The 23,188-nt window shown below is 41.2% G+C and overlaps 1 protein-coding gene and 1 long non-coding RNA gene across 2 annotated transcripts in view; one reads left to right on the top strand and one right to left on the bottom strand.

Annotated features, from left to right (window-relative positions):
- The window catches only part of LOC132656460 (uncharacterized), a 134,628-nt gene extending 116,671 nt beyond the window's left edge, over nucleotides 1–17,957 (top strand). Inside the window, exon 3 of the long non-coding RNA XR_009594216.1 lies at nucleotides 17,827–17,957. This is a non-coding gene — a long non-coding RNA (uncharacterized LOC132656460). The remainder of the gene's footprint in view (nucleotides 1–17,826) is intronic.
- The window catches only part of LOC110550052 (T cell receptor alpha chain MC.7.G5-like), a 521,238-nt gene that overhangs the window by 230,817 nt on the left and 267,233 nt on the right, over nucleotides 1–23,188 (bottom strand). The gene's annotated exons all lie outside the window — the stretch shown is intronic.

The raw sequence follows: 23,188 nt of genomic DNA on the forward strand, positions 1-23,188 counted from the left end.
TGCTTTTTCTGCCTCCAACTTGCCAAGGAGATGGGAGCTCTCAGCTGTTTTTCCAGTGCCTGTCTGCTTGCTGCCATGCTCTCTGCCATGATGATCATGGACTCACTCTCTGAAACTTAAGCAAACCCCTAACTGAATGCTTTCTTTTGTGGGTTGCCTTGATCACGATCACAGCAATTGAACATCAATTAAGACAATACACACTGCAATCTGGGATTAATTTTTCTTTCAGTTTTGTAGATTAATGTCCAGCTCAGAGAAATGTAAAGCATCAGAACTTCTTCTTCTTCTTTTTTTTTTTTTTTCCAGTAACAGATTGCTAAGTGTATAAGCTGCAACAAGGAAGTGCATTTCCCAGGATGGTCTGATCAGTACCTCTTTGTGAATGCTCTCCTGTGGTCTACCCATTACTCTTCCCTCAAAGTTAGCCACATTACCAGCTTTCTTTCTTCCCAGATTCAAAAGCTTCTTTCACAATGCTGCTAATAAAGGACTATGTCATTTCAAACTGACCCTCCTAAGAAGAGATAAATTGTTCAAATGCCTTTGCATCATGCAAGAACTCAGTCTTCCATAGTTTTGAAATTCATCAGCATCTCCTTGTATAAGCCAAACTTCAGGAAATTTATTAGTTTTATCGAAATAAGCTCCCCCACCTCCCCAAATCTCCTCTTAATTTTTCCCAAACATCGCTTCACAAAGACTGGTTGAGAATTTATCCGTAACATTTAGAGAAGTCAAAACAAACAAACAAACAAAAACCCCATAAACAAAAACAAAAAACTCTTCCAGCTGGATAAAACACCTACATTTCGAAAGAATCCTGTTGGAGCCTGCCAACAGAATCAAATGGTTCTTGAGTGGGGAGAGAGGATTGAAAGAAAATTAAAAAACCAACACACTACACATGGGATCTGTTTGAGTAGAAACTGCTGCACTGGTTTATTTCAATAATCCCTTTTCATAGGCAGAGCAAAGCTCCTCAGTACAATGAAGGGGTCCATGGAAAAGTCAAACTTGTTTACCTCGACCACCTGTCTGTGTGATCCTCACACAAATAAAAGGTGTGAACTAACAAATCATCTGACTGCTGCCTCAAACAAAAGGAGGTGGACTTGGGAAAAAAATCCTGCTTGTCCCCAACCCCATGTGAAGGCCAAGTTTGAAAGCATGTTTTTTCCACTGAGAGCTCAATAACAAAGCAGCCTGACAAACCAGCAGCTCTCCACAGAATCCATTTCTAGTCCTCGCATTTTTCTATCCAGCCTTCCTTCAAAATGGCCTAAGATCTTGACTGTGGTTTTCATATCCTTCCCTTCATTTCCCAGCTGCCTTTGACCATTTTTACAAAAGGGATAACTTACAATGCTACCTTCTAGTTGAAGGACCAAAGGAAGCTACTCTTCATTCCCACCCTGGAAAACACAATGTACCATCAAAAGACCAGTAAAAACACAAACACACATGCCAAAAGAAAGCAATATGAAACAAAACATCTCCAAAATCATGTTGAGTTCATTTTGTGTTTACCATCTACTAATGGGCATGGGGCACACCCTTAAATGTGGATAATATACCTAGTGAGACTCCATTGGAGAAAACGAACTTTTCCTTTGCAAGAGGCATCAATTTCAGACAGCTTCTTTGCTTCTTGGTTAGAGGTGAGGGCCCTTGTACCTCTCCCTCTCAGCACTTGGACTACTTCTTGCTTGAAACTGTGTATACCCCGTGTATGATGGCACAGTTACTGTGAGTGTCTTAGTAAGGGTTCTATTGCTGTGAAGAGACACTATGACCAGGACAACTGTTATAAAGGAAAGCATTTAATTGGGTCTGGATTACATTTTAGAGTTTCAGTCCATTATCACCATGGCAGGAAGCATGGTGGCATGCAGCCAGTCCTAATGTTAGAGAAGGAGCTGAGAGTCTACATCTGGATCATCAGCAGGTAGCAGGAAGAGAGAGACACTGGGCCTGGCTTGAGCATTTGAAAACTCAAAGCCCACCCTCAGTGACATATGTCCTTAAACAAGGCCACACTTACTGCAATAAGGCCATACCTCCAAATAATGTCACTCCCTATGAGCCTACAAGGGCCAATTTTATTCAAACCACCACAGTGAGTCCATATGTGCATCAGTCTTGTTGTGTCTGGAAGACAGAGTTTTCTTGGAATCACCCATTCTCTGTGACTCTTATTATATTTCTGCTTCCACTTTTGTGTAGCTCTCTAAGCCCTGGGGCAGGGGTAGGAGTTGGATTAAGACATCCCATTTAAGACTAAGTGTTCCAAAATCTCTCATTCTCTGCACATTGCCCATTTGTGGGCCTCTGTGTTAGTTCCCATCTACTCACAAAGAAGCTTCTCTGATGGGTATAGCAGAATGCCACTAGGAAAGTTATTGTATTGCTATGTCCCTTTAACAGAACAGTAGTATTTACTGTTCTTTTAGGCTTATGGCCTATCCAGTGTCAGGTTCTTAGCCACCCTGGCACTGTCAGGCATGGTGCAGGTCTTAAATACAACCAGAGAGTGGTTGTTTATCTCTACCATGTTTCTGCCGCTATTGTTTTGTAGCTGGGTGAATGTTTACAGTTACCTTTATCCTCATGTACCTTCCAGTACCATGAATACTAGTACAATGCTATTTTCAGAAATAGGGCATTACTATCATTTTGTGAAGAGCAAACAATAGTCTTGACAAGGGGCCTCTTTGCCCAAAGCTCACCTAGAGGTAAGCATTTCTGACAGTAAAGGTTTCACTTGGTGGCATCTAGTTGGGGCATCATCTCTTCCATTATTTTGTTAGTCCACTGAGATTTCTTTCGTGTGTGTATATATATTTTAAGGAGCTTCTATAGTAGCAGGTTTCCACATGACCCTTCAAATGACTTTTAGTGTTGGTTTTCCCTCCCCATATTTCCTCTCTTAATCCTCTCTTGCATTCCTTTTCCCATTTAATCCTCCTACTCCAGTTTTCCCTGTCTCTCCACAACCATATATTCTATTGCCCTTTAGGTTGGGGATCCTCTCTTCTCCCCTAGCCCTTTACTTGATACCTAATGTCTGCAGTTATATGGATTGTAATACACATATTGAAGGCCACTACTTGTATATAAGAAAAAAGCATACAATATTTGTTTTATGGGCGGGATGAATGGGTTGAGTTACCTCACTCAAGATGATTTTTTTTTCTCTCTATTTACTTGAAATTTTCTTAACTTTACGGTTTTCTTCAACAGCTGAATAATATTTCGTTGTGTAAATATACACTCTCACTATCTATTCATCCATTGATGGATGTCTAGGCTGTTTAAAAATTCTGGATATTATGATAGAACAACAATGAGCATAGATGAGCAAGAATCAGTAGTAGGATAGAGAATCCTTCAGGTATACACCTAAGAGTTATATAGCTGGATATTGGAGTAGATCTTCTCCTGAACACCTTCGACACCACTTTCCATTTGTAGCTGTACAAATCAAAATCCTCTCCAGCAGGATCTGCCATCTTTTTTTTTTTTTTTTGAACTTGGCCATTCTGACTGGTGTAAGATGAAATCTCAGAGTAGTTTTGATTTGCATTTTCCTGATGACTAAGGATGTTAAACATTTTTTAAAAAGTGTTTCTTAGTCATTTGTGTTTCATCTCTTGAGAACTCTAGCTCTGTACCTCATTTCTAAAATTGGGTTGTTTTCTAAATGTCCAGTTTTTTTTGTCTGTTTTAGTTCTTTATGTATTTTAGAGAGTAACTCTGTACTGGGTGTATAATTTGTAAAGATATTTTCCCATTCTGTAGCCTACCACTTTGCCTGAGTGATGGCATCCTTTGCCATACAGAAATCTTTCAGCTTCATGAGGTCCAATTCATGAGTTATTTGTCTTAGTGCCTGAGCTAAGACAGAAAGATTTTTTCCTGTGCCAATGAATTCAAGTCTATTGCTTGCATTCACTTTTATCATATGCAGGATATCTGGCATTATATTGAGGCTCTTGATCCAGTCAGAGTTGGGTTTTATGAAGGGGGATAGATATAGATTTATTTTAATTCTTTCACATGCAAGCATCTATTTGACCAGCACTTATTGAAGATGCTATCTCCTCCCACGTGCATTTTTGGGTTATTTGTCAAAAATCAGGTGTCCGTGGCTGTGTAAACTTATGTCTGGGTCTTAAATTATATTCCAATGATTAGTGTGTTTGTTCTTATGCCACACCATGCTGTTTTTATATCATACCCCTGTAGTGCAACTTAAAATCTGCTTTGGTGATACCTTCAAAAGTTATTTTATTATCTAGTATTGTTTTAGCTATTCCTGAGTTTTTTGTGTTTCCACATGAAGCTGAACATTGTTTTCTAAGTTTCTGTGAGAAACTGTGTTAGAATTTTGATAGATATCGTGTTGAATCTGTAGACTGCTGTTGGCAGGATGGCCATTTTCATTATGTTGATCTTCCTGATCCATGAGACCTTTCCATCATCTGATATCTTCTTCAGTTTCATGTCCAGAGTCATGTACTTAATGTGTAATCCACTTACATAGCACAAGGTTTGAAGTCATGAAAAGGTCATGGGAACAGCTAAGGCTTGATATTGCCACTTTTGGCCACATGGAAAAAAAAATAAAGAGAAATGTTTCCTGAGATAATGTTCATTTTTCTCCACTGGGTGTCGTTTTCTTTAGATAGACCAGCATTTTGAGCATTTGCCAGCACACCTGGCCAAACTTCTAGTTCTGATTTTAAATTTAAACTGTTATTTAAAAATAAAATATGAAAAATGAAAAATGAAGTTTAAACCATTTCATGAACCAAATTAAATAAATATAAACCAATGTTTAAAAAAACCACAAATCACTCACATTTAACAGTGTTAATCAACAATTTAACAGTGTTAATTTTACATTGTACTACTAAAACAGCACAGGACCATTTTCATGAATATCTTATATTCTATCCATACAGCTATTAAATTAATAAGACATGTTATAGATTTGTCTCCCTTTTGGGGAGCAGAGAATCCAGTGAACATATGTATTGTGCGATTCTAGGCAATTTTATCTCTTTGAATGTTAAGTCCTTATATAAAAGTGAGATGTCAATATTCCATGTATCTAGATTTGTTGGGACTACTGAATGAAGTAATACATTTTAACTATCTGTCAGAATGTAAAAGATATATACATAGTCAATGAGTGTTAGCTACTATAACTAAAGTTATTACCAACACAATATTGTTTTGATTTTAATTTTCATCACAACACACATTCCTTTGAGTTAGCTAGAATCCTGAGTTACCTACAGAGGAGTTAGTGCTATAAAATTGTGTGTCTTTAAATTACAATGAAGAATTCCATCAATTAATTTTACTAACTTATGAGTTAAAGAACAAAGGCACTGTTCCTGTAGATGAATAAGGCTCAGTTCATGATAACTAAAGTTTGTTTTTAATGAAGAACCAGTAAAAAACACATGGATTGTAAATAGTTAACTTTGCTGTCTTGTAACTACTCTTAGGATTTTAGTTAATGCGTAATTAGGAAGTGGTCGGCTCTAGCTGCACAAGTCACTCAGTTCTACATGCAAAGAGCAGTGGATGTTTGGAAACAACTTTTCAAAAACAGTATCTTTTGTTGAAAAAATTTTTCATACAATATATTCTGACCATATTTTCTCCTCTCCCAATTACTCCCGGATCCTCCCCACCTCTCCACCGACCTGACTCTACGTTCTCTCTTTAGAAAACAAACAGGCAATGCAAGAAAAGCAAAACAAATCAGAAAAAAAAGAAGAAACACACACACTCACACACACTAAAACCTCATAAAACACAAAATCTTAAACCATAATATAAAAGCAAAAGACCAGTAAAGACAAAAATAAATGCTCAAATAAAGCAACATGAGACAAAATGTCTACACAACACCATTGAGTTTCTTTTGTGATGGCCATCTACTGCTGGACACGGAGCCTATCCGTAAATGTCGTTAATATACCCAGTGAGACTCCATTGCGGGGAGTTTAACTGGAGATGACGCTTTGATTAGGGGTGGGAACTTGTGCCTGCTTTCCTCTCTCAGCACTGGGACTCTGTCTGACTTGAACCTGTGCAGGCGATGTACATGCTGCCACCGTCTCTGCGAGTTAATAAGTCCTGTTGTATTTGGAAGACACTGTTTTCTTGGAGTGACCCATCCCCACTGGCTCTTACAACCTTTCTGCTTCCTCTTCTGAATAGCTTCCTGAGCCCTAAGGGGAAGGGTTTGATCAAGAACTGAGTGTTCCAAAATCTATAATTCTTTACACTTTGTCCAGTTGTGGGTCTCATTATTGGTTCCTATCTACTACTATGAAGAAGTTTCTCTGATGATGGCTGAGCAAGGCACTGTATAGAAGAATGACATTAGGAGTCATTTTGTTGCTATGTTCCTTTAGTATAACTATAGAATTTTGTTTTTTTCCCCAGGTCCATGGCCCATGTAGTCTCAGATTCTTGGCGATCTGCGACGTGTCAGGCATGGTTTCCATCTTGTGGAGTGAGCCTTAAATCCAACCAAAGAGTGGTTGGTTACTTCTACAATGTTTGTGCCACTATTGTACCAGTATGTTATACAGGCAGGTCCCCAGTATAAGATCACAGGGATTGTAGCTGGAATGACTTTTCTTCTCTCATGGAATATGGAATGCCTTCTAGTACAACAAACACTAGCCAATAGGGGTGAAGGCTGTAGTTAGGCACTGGCTTAATTTCTTCATATGCAATCATATGTTTATGTGGTCTTCAGCCATAGGGACTTACATCAGTTTCTGGAGAGCAAACAATCGCCTTGGCAATAGCCTGAGATTTTGGGGGATTTCCATAGGGCCCCTTTGGCCAGTGACTCAACTAAATGTAACCTATTCCTGCCTGGCACTGGAAGTTTTGCTTGGTGCAAAAGATATCTAGTGGAGGCCGTGTCTCTCTCATTATTTGGTCACTCCATCTAGAATTTCAAATATATGTATATATATATATTTTAAAAGCTTCTACAGTAGTAGTTTTCCATGTGAACTCCCAAATGGCCATTAGTGTTAGTTATCTCTCCCCTTATTCTCTCCTCTCCTTTCCTTCTTTCTTCCATCCTTCTCCCTGTTTAACCTTCCTACTCCAGTCTCCTGTTTCTCCATAGGAGGTCATCCTCCCCTTCCCCTTAGTTCCTTACTCAATACCTAACCCCTGTAGTTATATGCATTGTAGCATGCCTACTGAATGCTTAAAATCTAACAGCCACATATTAGAGAAAACACAAAATATTTGTCTTTTTGGGTCTGGGTTACTTACTCAGAATGATTTTTTCCTAGCTCATTTACCTTCACATTTCACAATTCCATTCTTAACAGCTGAAAACATGTCTATTGTGCAAATGTGCCAGGCCTTGCCTATTTATCCATGCACTGATGGACATCCAGACTATTTGTTTTGAAACATCATAAACAGTAGTCAGTTGGTTAACTGGGGGGAGTGTTCAGTGATGAGGGCAAGTTCCAGCAAAAATATATATTAGGGTGATAAACCCATGATGAGATTGCTGTTGCAGAGGGATGGAAGTATGATAGTAAATGAGGTTGAATTGATAAGTAGGAAAGTAATCAATTCATCAATTGATAATTCTTTTCATTTATACTGCAAGGTATATTTGTGAACCCCACAGCGATGCCTCTCCTTTGATGGGACTTACCTTCTTTAATAATCACAGGTTCTTTCATGGAAAGTGGTCTGTATTAATACTCATGATCTCATTTTTATTAGAGCATTCTCTCGGCTGTATGAGTCAAAACTTGAGGGTGAAAAATTGAGGACAGGAGATCAGGTGGATATTTATGTATCAATTTAAATGAGAAAAGCTGTATTTGGGCACTAGAAGCAAGGATGGAAAGGAGAAGGAAGCACTAAGAAGATGTAAGTTTGGCTGAATTTGTGAGCCTTGATGACCAATGGGCCTGGAGGATAAAGGAGAGGATGAAATCCAGTGGCCTTGAAAGTTTCTGCCTTTGTGAGAGAAATGTTTTCATTGATTTTAGGGCTTCACTCATCCTTGGCATTCCAAGAGAGCCTGCAAGTGGAGAGGTCTCAAGTGTGGTGTTCTTAGGATTGAAGTGAGTGGAGGAATTGATGGCTTTTGGAAAATAATTTATCAATTGAATTATGGCTGATCATTTAGCCTTGGCCTCTATTCATTCTCGATAGGATTCTAAACCTACAGTTTGGAACACACCCATTGGGCCTGTCTTATTCTTTCCTCTACTCTCTAAAGCATGCAGATTGAATGAAATGCTGCACCCGGGTACTGAGTCGTGAAATTGGGGGATTATGGATGTGAAAAGAAACTCTGGCTCCTTTTCTTTTTCAACTTTTTTTGGTAGCCTAAACAAGGTGGGGACATTTCATTGTCCAGAAATGCCTCATTCCTTAGTGGGTATAAATATAGGTGGTCATTGTTGCCAGCAGCTTCTTGGTACCAACCTTTAGGTCTGATTTCCCAAATGGCTTCTCCAGGTTGCCTCATCACAAAAAATTACTATAGCAGCATATTATGCCAGACAAAGGTAGAATCCAAACCAGAAAAACAGATTAGTCCGATAGGTCTATCAGGAAACAATGAGATCAACAGGATGCAGATTTTCCAACTATTTCACAACTAGAAAGAAGTAACGTATTCATGAAAAATCAGATAGCTTATGCAGGAAGGTAGAAGATGGGGATTTTTAGGGCTGGAGATGTACCTCAGTACCTGAGCACCGGCACAGAGTAGATGTGGTTCTGGATTCAATTCCTAACACTGTCAACCAAGCAAACAAACAAGACCAGATTTTTACAATGTGTCAGAAGAGCGGGCAAGTCTGAGGAGACAGAAACGGCGTATAAAATTAAGATCTGCACTACACGTAAGAAATGGAGTCATAGACTTAAATGCGTGCACCTTTGCTGTGACTGCGGGATGGGCACACACAGTTGGTTGTGTAGTGGCTTGAGTGAGAAATGTCCCCTGGTCTCGGGTATTTGAATACTCAGTTACCCCGTTTGTGACAATATTTGAGGTGACTTAGGAGATGTGGTCTTGTTGGAACCAGTATGCCTCTACAGGCAGGCTTTGAGGGCTCAATGCCTCACCCTACTCCCACCCAGCTTTCTTCACACTCGTGGTTGAGATCTGAGCTCTCAGTTCTCAGCTTCCAGCTCCGGCCACCATGCTGTTTCTGCCACTATGACCCTATCTCTCTGGAGCCATAAGCTCAAGTAAACTTTTTCCTCTTTGAGTTGCCTTGGTCATGGTGTTTTATCACGGCATCAGAAAAGTGATAGATACAGGTAGTTTTTTTTAGAATAATTGACACATTGGACACAATCCTCAAATAGTTTTAGGCCAAATTCTGGGGTCTGCTGGACAACAGTGTTGTTGAAAATGTCTTACTTGTCCCATGCATGCGAGTTTTGACAGCCAGGGAAATAATACACATGAACACACTTTGCGAAACTGTAAAGCTTTGTGCATCCCCTGCATTTTGTTATAGTTTTGGGAGTTACAGTTTAGCATTTCCTACAGTTGCACATGATTGCTTTTTCTGCCAGAGAAAAGAAAGTCTTCCTCTGTATTCTGGCACCTCAGCCACTTCCTGCCACTTTGCACAGATGCTGAGATATGAGGTTTTTGTTAGTCCTCTCTGTCGCCTGTGTCACTGTGGCTCTCCATGAGTGCACAGAAGTACGTTGCAGTATCTCTGAGCTGCGAGTCTGAGATTTCGAGGCTGAAGGACTTGGCTGCTTTCTGGAAGTTCACAGAGAAGCGGTTCTGCCTTGCGTTCTGCTGCCTGTACGATTCTTGGAGAATAACGAGTGTCATCCTGCCTCCTTGCTGCTTGTACCAGAACAAGTAGTAACTAGTATCACTCGTATCATAGGTGCAGTCCAGGGTTGCCGACTCTGCCTCCTGCACAGACTTTTCCTGCTGAGGCTGAGTGACTGTCTGAGCCATGCTGGCTCCTGTGAAAAGAAGAGGGAAGGGAATCCACTGTGGCATCTGTCAGAGAGAGAAACCTGGTTTCCAGACTCTGCATTCCAGGGCCATGCAAGGGATTCTGGCTCAATACTTCCTGGAAGCGGGGCCCAATGAAGGTGGCCTCAGAATCCAGGGCTGTTCCTCCTTTTCCCTCCTTCCCATTCCTAACGACTACTGGTAAAAACAAATATGTTTGCCTTCTTACCCAAAGAGGTGGAAACCAAGAGAGTCCACAGCAAGCAGGGCTGTGCCATGCTGGAGGCTTGCTTCTGAGTCAGTCCTTGCTGGCAGCCACCCTGGCAACATCACTCTTTCAAAACAGGAAATGGCAAGCCAAGTGGGCTGTCATTGATGATATCTCGCAAAAAACAAACAAACAAACAAAACAAAACGACAACAACAACAACAAAAAACAACTTGTCAATGTGTTTTATCTTTCTCTTCAGAAAATAAATCTTTCCCAAGTGAAAAAAGATACGGTAAGAGCCAAATAGTTTCTGGAGCAAAACAGAAAAGAAGAAAGTGCTAAGTTGTTTTCATAAAGACAAAATTTTAGAGAAAAAGCCATATGTGGTGTTGCATGCTTTTAATCCCAGTAATCATTTTCTTTTCCCCCTCTTCTTCTTTCTCTCTCCCTCCCCTTTCTTTTTCCACTTTTGTTTCTGTCTGAAAAATTGATATTGTTAAATTGATAATGCAGCATTGGTAAATTACAATTTTTGACCAATAATTAACAACAACCAGACTTATGTGACATGTAAGTGTGGACATGTCTCATGACATGTGTTTGGGAGTCAGAGGACAACTTCAGGAAGTGTCCTTCCACCTTACTTTGAGGAAGGATTTTCTTAATATTTCCACCAGTGTGTTGTGTATGGCAGGGTACAGGCTGGTGATCCTGGATGATTCTCCTGCCTACACTGCCCATCTTGCCATATGAGTACAAGGATTTCAGACACATTTTTACTGCATCTAGCTTCTTATGTGGGTTTTGGGGATTTGAACTTAGGTTTAGGTTATGTAGCGAAGGCTTTTGCCCACTGAACCATCTCCTCAGACCCCTGACCAATAGTGTTTTGATGGTTTGAGAGATGATTAAAACACTTTGACAGTGGCAATGTTCAGATAATGGAGAAAATTTGAGCCAAGAATTTAGATCCTAATTGCACTGTTATTTACTGAAGATTTTTTTTTCTTTTTGTGATAAATGCCTGGCTTTGGCTGTGTCAAGGACCTTTACCATACTGGTGAGAAGCAGTGCTGTAAAGCAAAGTTTTGTGAATGCTTTTTAATGATTTTGTAGAGGGAAAAAAATAACAAAACAAAACAGCATAGTTTATTTAAGAACTTTCTTTAGTGCACATCTGACAGCTTGTCATCAGCATTTCATTGTTCTTCATACACATTTTTTTTTCTATGAGAGAGGAAAGGGCACAAATTACAGTACTTATTTTATAATGAGGCACCTGGGCAAAGATGAAAATCCAAAATGCAGAGAACCATGAATCTCATTTACATGAATTTTCTCTGCCTACAGAATCTGTGTCACCCAGTCTTAGTGAAGGCCACCTCTGCAGTGTCAGGCTTTCTATAAATGACTCTCCCTTCTATAAAACCAGAAAGGGAATAGAAGATCAAATTAAAAGCCGTAGAGAGTGATGGCTCTAGTTCTTCTGTCTTGCTTGTTACTTCCACATAGTGGAATTTTTATTTATTTATTTATTTTATCAGTGATGTTTTCAACTCCGGAGGACTTCTTAAAGCCTACTTTTTGTCCTACTTACTGTTTTATGGCTGAAGCCACAGGAAGTTGTTAGATAGGTTAAGGGTCTACACCACCTTTCCAGCCTCTTATAGGAGCCTCTAGGTGACGGGGCTGCACTGATTCCCAACCTCAGCCCTGCGCAAGGTGTGAGTTTTCTAATGAGGGTCTCAGGAGTGAAAGTTCACTGGTTTCCTGTGCCTGTCGGGTCTCAAGTTAGAAGCTACACCTTGCTCTGAACATCTTCTCTTGGGCTACTGGGCCCAGCCAACAAAACTTCAGAATCTCATATTCACCATCCAATCAATTCTTAGTAAAGTTACTGAACTCTGAAGATTCCATAAGATGATGCACACGATTGAACTTCCAAGTGGGCAAATGTAATGTGTGGATGAGCAGAGAATAATCCATGAAAAATTTCCAACGTGTGGAAAGTACGGTGGCCCATGGGTTTTGCTTGTGAAAAGCTGTGGAACACGTGTCTAGGACCACTCAGCTGGAAGTTCCAAGGGATGGTCCTGACCAAAGTCCATCTTGGTCACTGTTTAATAAAGCTTGTTCCAAATTTGGCTGAAAGTGTGGAATTGGTTTATCTCTTGCGAATCTTAGGATTAACAGTGGGAGAAGCCGCTCCAGGCCATTACCTGCCCTTTTACTTGGCAGTTGACTGAAGAACAACGATGCTCACAGTCATGAACGTTATCTTGAGGGACCAGGCACATTCCCTGGTAGGGAGAGGTGCCACAACAAGGTAAAAAGATGGTGAACCTCCAAGATAATCCAAGATGGCTGGTTTCTTCCTCCCTTCCTCACCAGAGACAAAAGTCTGGCAGCTTAAAATAAGGCCTTTTGGGCTTTTCCTCCTGGTCATAGACCTGCTGATGGACTGCATCCACACATGTAACAAAAACGGTTGTGAAGGAATTGGCCATCCTATCGTTCTTCAAATGGATCAACCCTAAATTAGAGAAGGAAGGCTATTCAGAGATCTAAAAAGCCAGCCCTTAAGAATAGACAGAAATGCCTCCCCACTTTTTTTGCTGAAGGTCTTTTTCTCCGTGTGTCTGCTGCAAAGGTGTGTTTCTTAGCCTCCAACAAAAGCTTTTCTTCAACTGCTGATCCTGTCTCCACTGCTACCTATTGAGCTCAAGATTTTCCCTGTCTTTCAATATTTTAACTGGCAGAGAGAGCAGATCTGATCAAGACAGCCATACGGTAACGGTCTCATGCTGAGAGTCCATATAACTCAATTCTTAGGCGAAAAGAAGGCAAACAAAAGACTTTGATTAAGTTTTCCAAGAAGTTTTTATGTTGTTCACTATAGTAAGTTACAATTTATCTTATCAGAAAAGGTAGCAGAGACCGTTTCCCAAGCCCTGAGTATGCCTGGGTGTCCTCCAAGGCAATGTGATTTCTGCAGCACAGATTGGTGGAGCAGCCTCTTGACCGAGGTCTTACAGGAAGGGAACGGTGGCTCAGGTACTCCACTGTGCAGGGAGTACAGCTCCACGAAGCTCTGGATTACAAGGATAGACAGAGCCTTGAGAATGGGTCTGAACTACTGCTCAGGAAATTACAACTCAGCCTGTTGTGAGTGTCGGTTGGGAAGATTTGGGGACTAGTTTACTTAAAAATATAATATTAAAGAGTTCATTTAAACTTTAATTTAATTTCTCCTTTGTGGCTTCTGTAAAAGAAAAAGACCTGCTTTCATCCCTGTAGATTTCTGACAAAATGAATCATAGGCTCACATTCAGGCCAAAGCTTCCAGATAACAGACCTGGCTGCTAGAAGCCTCTGTCCTTTGGCCTTATGAGATTTGTGGAAAATTTAATTGGGTGGTAAACATCTGACTTCAGCTGTTTAGATACAGGAGAATTTTTATCAGTTTTTTCCCCTTTCTCTCTCTCTGTCTCTCTCTGTCTCTCTCTCTCTCTCTGTGTTTGTGTGTATATCAGCAATCTAACTTTTTATAGGTCAACTTCTGTAGATAACTATTAGTTCAAGGAAGCAGCACCCTCTTCAGGTTAAACACATAACTACTCTGATCTTTGGAATCCACTTCTAAGAAAGAATTTGATGGCATCTTGAAATCTGTTTTAGAGCCAGCAAGATGGTTCAGTGGGTGAAGGAGTCTACAGCCAAGCCTGATGACCTGGAATCCACACGTGAAAAAGAGAACCAAATCCTGCAAGTTGTTCTCTGGCACACACTCTGTGATGTGTGCCTTTCTTTTCATCACACAACATAAATTATAAATAAAAAATAGCTATTTTGAAATCAATGTGATTTTCAGATTTATATTTGTGCTAAATATAAGTACCTCGATAACCAGATATTTAAAATGTGCCCAATTATTTTCTTTATCACTGCTTTTAAGTCTTACCTTTTACCACGACTTTCTTTCTGAAAGTATCTAGTGACTGCACTAGAATACACTGATGTACCTTTATTTATTTATTTTTTAATTCTGATAGTCTTTGGTAGTTTAGGCTAGCCTTAAATTTCCAATGGAGTTGGACATGACCTTGAATTCCTGATCCTCCTGCCTCACTTACTGAATGCCAGGATCAATGCACCCAGGGCTTCGTCAGTGCTAGTCAACTACTCTCCTGACTGAACGATATCCCTAGTCTCTGATGCTTCCCTTTAATGTTCCCTTCAAGAGAGTAAATTTTAAGCACTGTCTTAGAGCTTTGTCAACAGTGTAGGATGAGTGCTGATGTGTGCAGGGAAATGCTTTTCCTCATGGAGATGTTACTTCATGAACTTAGTGGAGGAAAGGTGAGTCCATCTCCGGGTGGTGTGGCACTCAGAGTTCAGATTCAGTACTGTATGACACTGGGAAGAAGGGCAATTCTGTCAACCAGAGAGGGAAGTGCTGGATCTGACCATGAGCTTGAGGCACCTTGGGTCAGGGAGGAGAATAAACTGTAAGAGAGGGGAATTTGGGGAAGAACTTTTACCATGCTTTTTCTCCTAAGAGGCATTACTTAATTTCCTCCTAAAAAGGCAGTTTTTTTAAAGATGATTTAAGGGGGAGGCCATAGAGACTCTTCAATCTGTGTCTGTCTCCTGACCGCTTAGTCCAGTGGCTGTACCCTTGTCTTCCAACATCTAGTCATTGAACTCCTTCCCAATAACCAAATGGCAATTGTCCTCAGTTATTCTTTTGATTTAATGCATTCCTCAGTTTCAACTTCTAGCTCTAGGAGATAGCCTCACCTGCTCTCACTCTTGTATGCCTGTGTGTTGTTTCCACCCTCAATACAGGGACGGCTGGCATCACTATCTTAACACTACTTTCAACAGCTTTCTAAGACTCTCTCAGATAGTCTCTATATAAAATAGCCAATTCTAGTATATTCTGCCATAAAATTATCCTCTGCCTCTTACAATCTTTCTGTCCCCTCTTCCACATAGATGCCTGAGTCTGAGGGGAGGGACTTGCTAAAGACATCCCATCTAGGGCTGGACACTTAAAAGCCTCTCACTCCCTGCACATTGTCCAGTTGTAGATTTCTGTGTTAATTATCAGTTATTTCAAGAAGAAGCATCTTTGCTGAGTGTTGAGCAATGCATTGATCTTTAGGTATAGCAATGCCATTAGGAGTACTTTTTATCCCTTTATTCATTTAGCAGAATAATAGGAGTAGAATTTTTCTCCTGGGCCCATTACCTATCTGGTTTTTAGTTCTTGGCCTCATTAATGCTATTAGGCATGGGTTCCACCATATGGAGTAGGCCTTAGATCAGTTAAAAATAAAAAAGAGGTGATTGGTTCCTCCCTAACATTAATGCCACTGTTGTACCAATGGCCATATCTTGCAGTCATGTCATTATTATAATTAGCAGGTTTCAGAGCTGGGTGATATGATGATAACTTTTTTCCTCCAGCAGCATGCATAGTATCTTCTAGCACAATGAATACTAGCCAGTATGGGTGAATCTTCCAACTGAGTATCAGCTAGATTTAATCCATGTTCTACACTGTAAGTATATGTTGTCTTCAGCAACAGAGTCCCCTCATCCAGTTGCAGAGGTTAACTCTTAGCATTTGCTGTTAGTGTCTAGGGATGTGTGTCTACGGGACCCCCTTTAGCCAGAGACTCAAAAAAGATGTAACCAATTCTGGTACTGAATATTTTACTTAGAAGCATATGCTGTCTGGTTAGGGTATTTTCTACTTTCACTATTATAAAATAACCTCATTTAAATTCCACACACCATATATCCAAAAGATGCTCAAGTATTCAACAAGGACATTTGCTCAACCATGTTTGTAGCAGCTTTGTTTGTAATAGCCAGAAGCTGGAAACAACCTATATGTCCCTCAACTGAGGAATGGATACAGAAATTGTGGTACATCTACACAATGGAATATTACTCAGCAATAAAAAACAAGGAAATCATGAAATTTGTAGGCAAATGGTGGGAACTGAAAAAGATAATTCCAGTGAGTGAGTCCCAGAAGCAGAGTGAGGTGTCCCAGAAGCAGAAGGACACACATGGTATATACTCACTCATAAGTGGATATTAGACATATAATATAGGGTAAACATACTAAAATCTGTACACCTAAAGAAACTAAGCAAGAAGGAGGACTCTGGCTAAGATGCTCAATCCCCATTCAGAAAGGCAAAGAGGATGGACATCAGAAGATGGAGAAAACAGGGAACAGGACAGGATCCTGCGACAGAGGGCCTCTGGAGGGCTCTGCCCTGCAGGGTATCAAAGCAGATGCTGAGACTTATGGTCCACCTTTGGGCAGAGTGCAGGGAATCTTATGAAAGAAATGGGAAATAATAAGTCCTGGAGAAGCTCCACAAGGAGAGCAAGAGAACCAAAAAATCTGAGCAAAGGGGTCTTTTCTGAGACTGATACTCTAACCAAGGACAATTCATGTAGATAACCTAGAACCCCTGCTCAGATGTAGCCCATGACAGTTCAGTGTCCAAGTGGGTTCCACAGTAATGGGAACAGGGACTGCCTCTGACATGAACTGATTGGCCTGCTCTTTGATCACTTCCCCCTGAGGGGAAACCAGCCTTACCAGGCCACAGAAGAAGACAATGCAGCCACTCCTGAAGAGACCTGATAGACTAGGATCAGAAGGAAGGGGAGGAGGACCTCCCCCATCAGTGGACTTGGGGAGGGACATGGATCGAGAAGAGGGAAAGAGGGTGGGAATGGGAGGGGAAGAGGGAGGAAGCTACAGGGGGATACAAAGTGAATAAACTATATTCAATAAAAATGAAAAAGGGAAAAATAAATTCCACACACACGTAAATTTCACATATATATATGTATATATATATATATATATATCCTTTAGTGTTAGGTATCTCCATAATTCTTCCTCTATCCCTTCTTCCAGTCCACAACTTTCTTTACACAATTGTACAAAAGCAAATAGACTCTCTTATAAGTTTCATTCTTCAAAATCACATAGCTCAGATCCAGAGGGCACAAGGAGACCAACAAAGCCAAAAAAAAAAAAAAAAATTCTGGGCCCTGGGAGTCATGCAGAGACTGATGCACCAACCTAGGACCATGCACTAAGAGGACCTAGACACCCTACTCAGATGTAGCCAATAGGCAGCTCAGTCTCCATATGGGTTCCCTAATAAGAGGAGCAGGGGCTGTCTTTGATATGGATTTTACTGCCTGGTCTTTGATCACTTCCTCCTGGCAGGGTGCCTAGCCAGCCGGAGGAAGAGGATGCAAGCAGTCCTGATGTGACTTGATACACTAGGGTCAGATAGTAGGGGAAGAGGACTCCCATTTTTTTTTCTTTTTTTATTATATTTCATTTATTTTTCTTTATCTTTCTTTTAAATGCAATGTCAAAGTAAATAGCCTTAACTGTCTTGAGACTCTGAGTATTAATAGAAACAGACAGGCTTCAAATGAACATAGAACATCCTGACTCTGATTCTTGAGTAATGAGATTATAGACCACCTGGTTTATTCTGTTTTTTTGTTTGTTTGTTTTTCTTATCATAAACCTTTCTGTAAATTACAGAAAACAAGACAAAGAAACAGTACATGAAGCCACCAAGTCAACAGAGCATGAAGGCAAACTGCAACCTGAGATACCTGAGATAACAGATTTACAAATGATCAGGAGGACTCCCATTTTCAATGAACTAAGGGAGGAAGATGAGGGAGGGGAAGAGAGAGGGAGGGTGGGACAGGGAGGAGATGAGGGAGGGGGCTATAATTGGGTTATAAAGTGAATAAATTATAAAAAATAAAAATTAAAAAACTAACAACATGATTTCCTTGTTTTTAATTGCTAAGTAGTATTCCATTTTGTAAATATACCACAATTTCTGTATCCATTCCTCTGTTGAAGGACATCTGGGTTGTTTCCAGGTATTGGCTGTAACAAATAAAGCTCTTATGACCATGGTTGAGCAAATACCCTTGTTGAATACTTGAGCATCTTTTGGATATATGCCTAAGAGTGGTATAACTGGATCTTGAAGAAGCACTATTCTTAATTGTCTGAGAAAGCACCAGATTGATTTCCAAAGTGGTTGCACAAGTCAACATTCCCACCAGCAATGGAGAAGGGTTCCCCTTTCTCCACATCCTCTCCAGCATGTATTGTTACTTGAGTTTTTGATCTTAGTCATTCTGAAGGGTGTAAGGTGAAATCTCATGGTCGTTTTGATTTGCATTTTCCTGATGACTAAGGACATTGAGCATTTCTTTAAGTGTTTCTCTACCATTCGATGTTCCTCTTGTGAAATCCCTGTTTAGCTCGGTACCCCATTTTAAAACTGGATTACTTGATTTGTTGCTTTTTAACTTGAGTTCTTGAAATTTTCAGGCAAATGGTGGGAACTAGAAAAGATCATCGTGAATGAGGTATCTCAGAAACAGAAAGACACACATGGTATATACTTACTTATAAGTGGATATTAGAAATATAATATAGGATAAACATACTAAAATCTGTACACCTAAAGAAGCTAAGGAAGAAGGAGGACCCTTGGTTAGACGAGCAGTCCTCACTCAGAAAGACAAATGGGACAGACATAGGAAGAGGGAGAAAATAGGGAACAGGATAGGAGCCTACCACAGAGGGCCTATGAAAGACTACCCAGCAACGTATCAAAGCAGAGGCTGAGACTCATAGCCAAATTTTGGGCATAGTGAAGGAAATCTTAAGAAAGAAGGGGAGATATAAAGACCTGGAGGGATCAGGAGCTCCACAAGGAGAGCAACAGAACCAAAAAAAATCTGGGCAAAGGGGTCTTTTCTGAGACTGATACACCAACCAAGGACCATGCATGGAGATAACCTAGAATTCTTGCACAAGATGTAGCCCATGGCAGCTCAGTCTCCAAGTGCTTTCCCTAGTAATGGGAACAGGGACTGTCTCTGACATGAACTCACTGGATGGTTCTTTGATCACCTCCTCATGGAGGGGGGCTGGTGGAAAGCAGCCTTATCAGTCCCCAGAGGAAGACAATGCACCCAGTCCTGATGAGTCCTGATAGGCTAGGGTCAGATGGAAGGAGAGGAGGACCTCCCCTACCAGTGGACTTGGGAGGAGATGAGGGAGGGAGGGTAGGATTGGAAAGGGCTGAGGGAGGGGGCTATAGCTGGGATACAAAGTGAAAAAAACTGTAATCAATAAAAAAATTAATCAAAAAACCAAAAGCAAACAAAACAAAACAAAAAAGCAAAATCATAGAGCTCTGGACCTCTTTACTGAAAAGAGCACCCATGTTTTTCTTCAGGAACAGTATTGCTCTGGGGAGTGCCTGGAGAAGTTGTCCATTGGCAGAGGTAGTGAGATTTTTTCTGAAAAGACTAGGAAGGGTGCATTCAAGAAGCAGGAGGGATTTTCCCGTTGAGGATCTGGTCTTTTAATTGCTGTCGTAAATAGATGGGCGGTGAGCAGATCTAGGTTTTGTCTATTAGTAGAAGGTGAAGCACAAAGAGTACCAATGCAAAGAAAAAAAAAGGCGTAGATATTGCCCACAAAGGCAGAACTGACTGAAATTTTGAAGAAATGGGGTAGGTGGAGGGGAGCCTATGAGCAGGAGAGAGTCTGGACAGAGAGTGGCCCTCATAGAGAGCATTGGGAAGATTCAAAAAAAGTGGTCATTAGATTACATCACAGTGCTGAGCCTGGTGTTTGTGGAAAATACCTTTATTGAGCTAACAAGTTCAAGAACCATAATCGTCTGCTTCTCAGGATGCTGGAAGAGGAAGATGCAGTCAGTGTATGGAAAAGACAGAGGCGTCTCTCAAGGTAAGTAGTAGGAAAAGAGCCAAGGACAAGAAGGCAAAGTGAAGTTTCACGGGTGAGTCCGTCCCTGTGGCTAGAGGGGCTGGGCTTGCTAAAGAGCACTGATCTTGATTGGACGGAAAGAGCTGGTTGTCGAAGGAAAAGGAAGAGAATATCATTTAGGAGGCAGTGAGTAAAGCTTGTGAGGGCAGCCAGATAGGGAAGGAAGTAAAGGGGGGGGGGGAAAGGGGGAAAAACAAGGAACCCAGGGGTGTGTCATGGCTTGCCCAGAGGGGACTGCAGGTGAGAGGCACAGAGAGGCTGGTTCTGGCATTTGCTTAGTCCAGGAGTGGTTGATAAGTCAAGAAAGCTCTACGCCATGAGGGTTATTTATAGGAGGCTGGACCTCTAAGAGGAGAAGCTTAAGCAGGACAAGAGGTTCTAGAAGGTTCGGAGTTTTAGATTTGTGTTCTGGATCTGGTGAGAGATGCACTTGACCTTTGCTGCTGCTGGGGTAGTCAAGATTATCTGATGAACTCTTCGGAATTCTGACGGCAAAGGTTGGGAGGAGTCAGAAATGTAGACGCAGTTACTTCAGTCTATGTCTAGGGAGACTGAAGAATGGGGTTGAGGTTTACAACTTTGAAGAAAAGGTAGAAGAGTGTGTCTTGGTAGCTGTAAGGCAGGCCATGCAACTGGGAGTGGACACTCTACATTGGGAGATGATGGTATGGAGACTGTGACCGGGTTGGGTAATAGGGTTATCTATCATGGTTCCGGCTAAAATCAGAGCTAGGGCTCTGGATAGAATGACAATGCCAATGATATGTTTGCTTCGGCTCTCTCTGCATTCTCAGATGCACGCTCGCCTGACAGTATTTCCATTGAGTGTCTTCACGCTCTTTGTAACATTTAATAAAGCAAGACTGCATGACATGGGCTCTAATCTTCACTTCCTCAACCAGAGCTACTGCTGTAATTGGTACATACTCACCTCCTGACTCCTACGTCACACTCTCAAGATAGCCTTACCCATGGATAGCACACAGCGGGCCTTGATTGCCTGCCCAGTTGACTGGCCTGTCTCTTCATTGCTGAGAGATTTAACTTTCTGGTACTTTGGTTTTCTCTGTGTTTGTTGTTATACTTCTATTGCTGTTTGCTTTGGTATGTAAACACAAAGGCAGCAATGTGAAGCATTCACATTCCAATTATGTCTCTTTTCCCTCTCTCGTCACAGCAAATGCCATCTCATGATAGCCAGATCACTTAGCCCTCTCAAGTTATTAACTCCACACTTTGCCTAGAGGACCACAGACATACCTAGGTGACAGCCACAGAACCAGGCGCGATGCGACCTCTCTGAATTCTTTGGTGGAAGTATGCTTTCTTTGGGAACTAAGATCTTTAACCAAGCAGAGCCTAGTGTGTGGGAAAAGGAAACACGGTTCTTGAAAGTGGAGTCATGGAGTGAGATGAGGTGTTTTAGTTCTATGTTTACTTCCTGGTTGCTAAACTCATGCCTCAGTACCATGTACCAGCTCGTTATTTAATGATTGTCACTACATCATGGAGGATAGCATTACAAATACCAAGCATGCTACCACTGAGTTGGTGCCTTAAGTTTTCATCTAACAGGCATCCCATCATTCTGCTAGGCCATCTGATGTAGGTGCCACAGAGCTAAGTCATCTGGCAGCTTTTTGGTGGGTCCAGTAGATTCCGTTGGTGAGGATCCCATAGTACGATGGTTTGGAGAGATTTATTTTTGGATGTGGATGGTCAATGAGAAGTGTGAACAACATTTGATGACATTCCTTGAGCTAACAACTCCTAAATTTTAAGACTTGCTGAATAGAGGAAATGCTGAAGATGTCGGATCTCTTGTGTATAATATGACTAGACGCTCTGAGAGTCAAGTGCAATTATGAAGGCACCATGGAACTAGGAATACTGCATGGTCATCTTTACTGCTCCCTTAAGAGCTGAAGTTTGCAGATACTCCTTTCCCTGTGATTCTTAGGGCTGGATGACAGTAGTGCCTACTCCTAAAAAACAAAAGATAATTTTCTCTTCTGTTACCATGTTTGCACAGATGCTGAGATATGAGGTCTCTGTCACCTGTGTCACTGTGGTTCTCCATGAGGGCACAGAAGCACGTCACGGTATCCCCGAGCTGCGAGTCTGAGATTTTGAGGCTGAAGGACTTGGCTGCTTTCTGGAAGTTCACAGAGAAGCGGTTTTGCCTTGTGTTCTGCTGCCTGTAAGCTTCTTAGAGAAAGACGAGTGTCATCCAGCCTCCTTGCTGCTTGTACCAGAACAAGTAGTAACTAGTATCACTCGTATCATAGGTGCGGTCCTGGGTTGCCAACTCTGCCTCCTGCACAGACTTTTCCTGATGAGGCTGAGTGACTGTCTGAGCCATGCTGGCTCCTGTGGAGAGAAGAGGGAAGGGAATCCACTGTGGCATCTGTCAGAGTGAGAAACAGCTTCTCATATTGGTTCCCATCCTCGTCTGCCTTTCTTTCCCCTCGATTCCAGTGCCAGGCAAGAGATACCAGCCTGATGCTTCCTGGAAGCTTGGTTTTAGGGTCAATGCAGCACTTCTGCTATTAACCTTCCCCATTTCCTTAAAACCATAGATGCCAATAGGGATAAAGACATACAGCCTCCTTACCTAGACAGGCGGCGATCACAACTGCCTACAGTCAGCTAAGAGCTGCCATGCTCTCAGCTGCCCCGTCTCTCCTCTGATCATTATCTTCTATGCCTACTGGCAGTTCTTCAAAGCAGGGAAAGCATTCACAGGTGGGTGGATGATTATATGTCACTGAGAGAGATTTGCTAGCCCTTTGTTGCTCTGTTTCTCAGAAAGAAGGCCTTTAGCTTATAGTTTAAAGGAAAGTGAATAGTGAGTTTTTAAAGACAGGATGAAAGAAAGAGGAAATGGAGTTAGCCATTTTCTTACAAAAATAAGAAAACAAAGTATGCTAGGTAAAACATAATTATGGGCAATAAAACACACCTGTTATGCTAAGGCATTCAGTTGTTTGCATCTTTACAATTTCTTAAGGTGACAAATGAGAAAAAAAGATGTTTGTGAGGGGAAAAAAAAACTAACTAAGTTCAGAAATAAATG

This window comes from Meriones unguiculatus, chromosome 9 (assembly GCF_030254825.1).
Source record: "Meriones unguiculatus strain TT.TT164.6M chromosome 9, Bangor_MerUng_6.1, whole genome shotgun sequence".
In the NCBI taxonomy this organism is placed as follows: Eukaryota; Metazoa; Chordata; class Mammalia; order Rodentia; family Muridae; genus Meriones; species Meriones unguiculatus.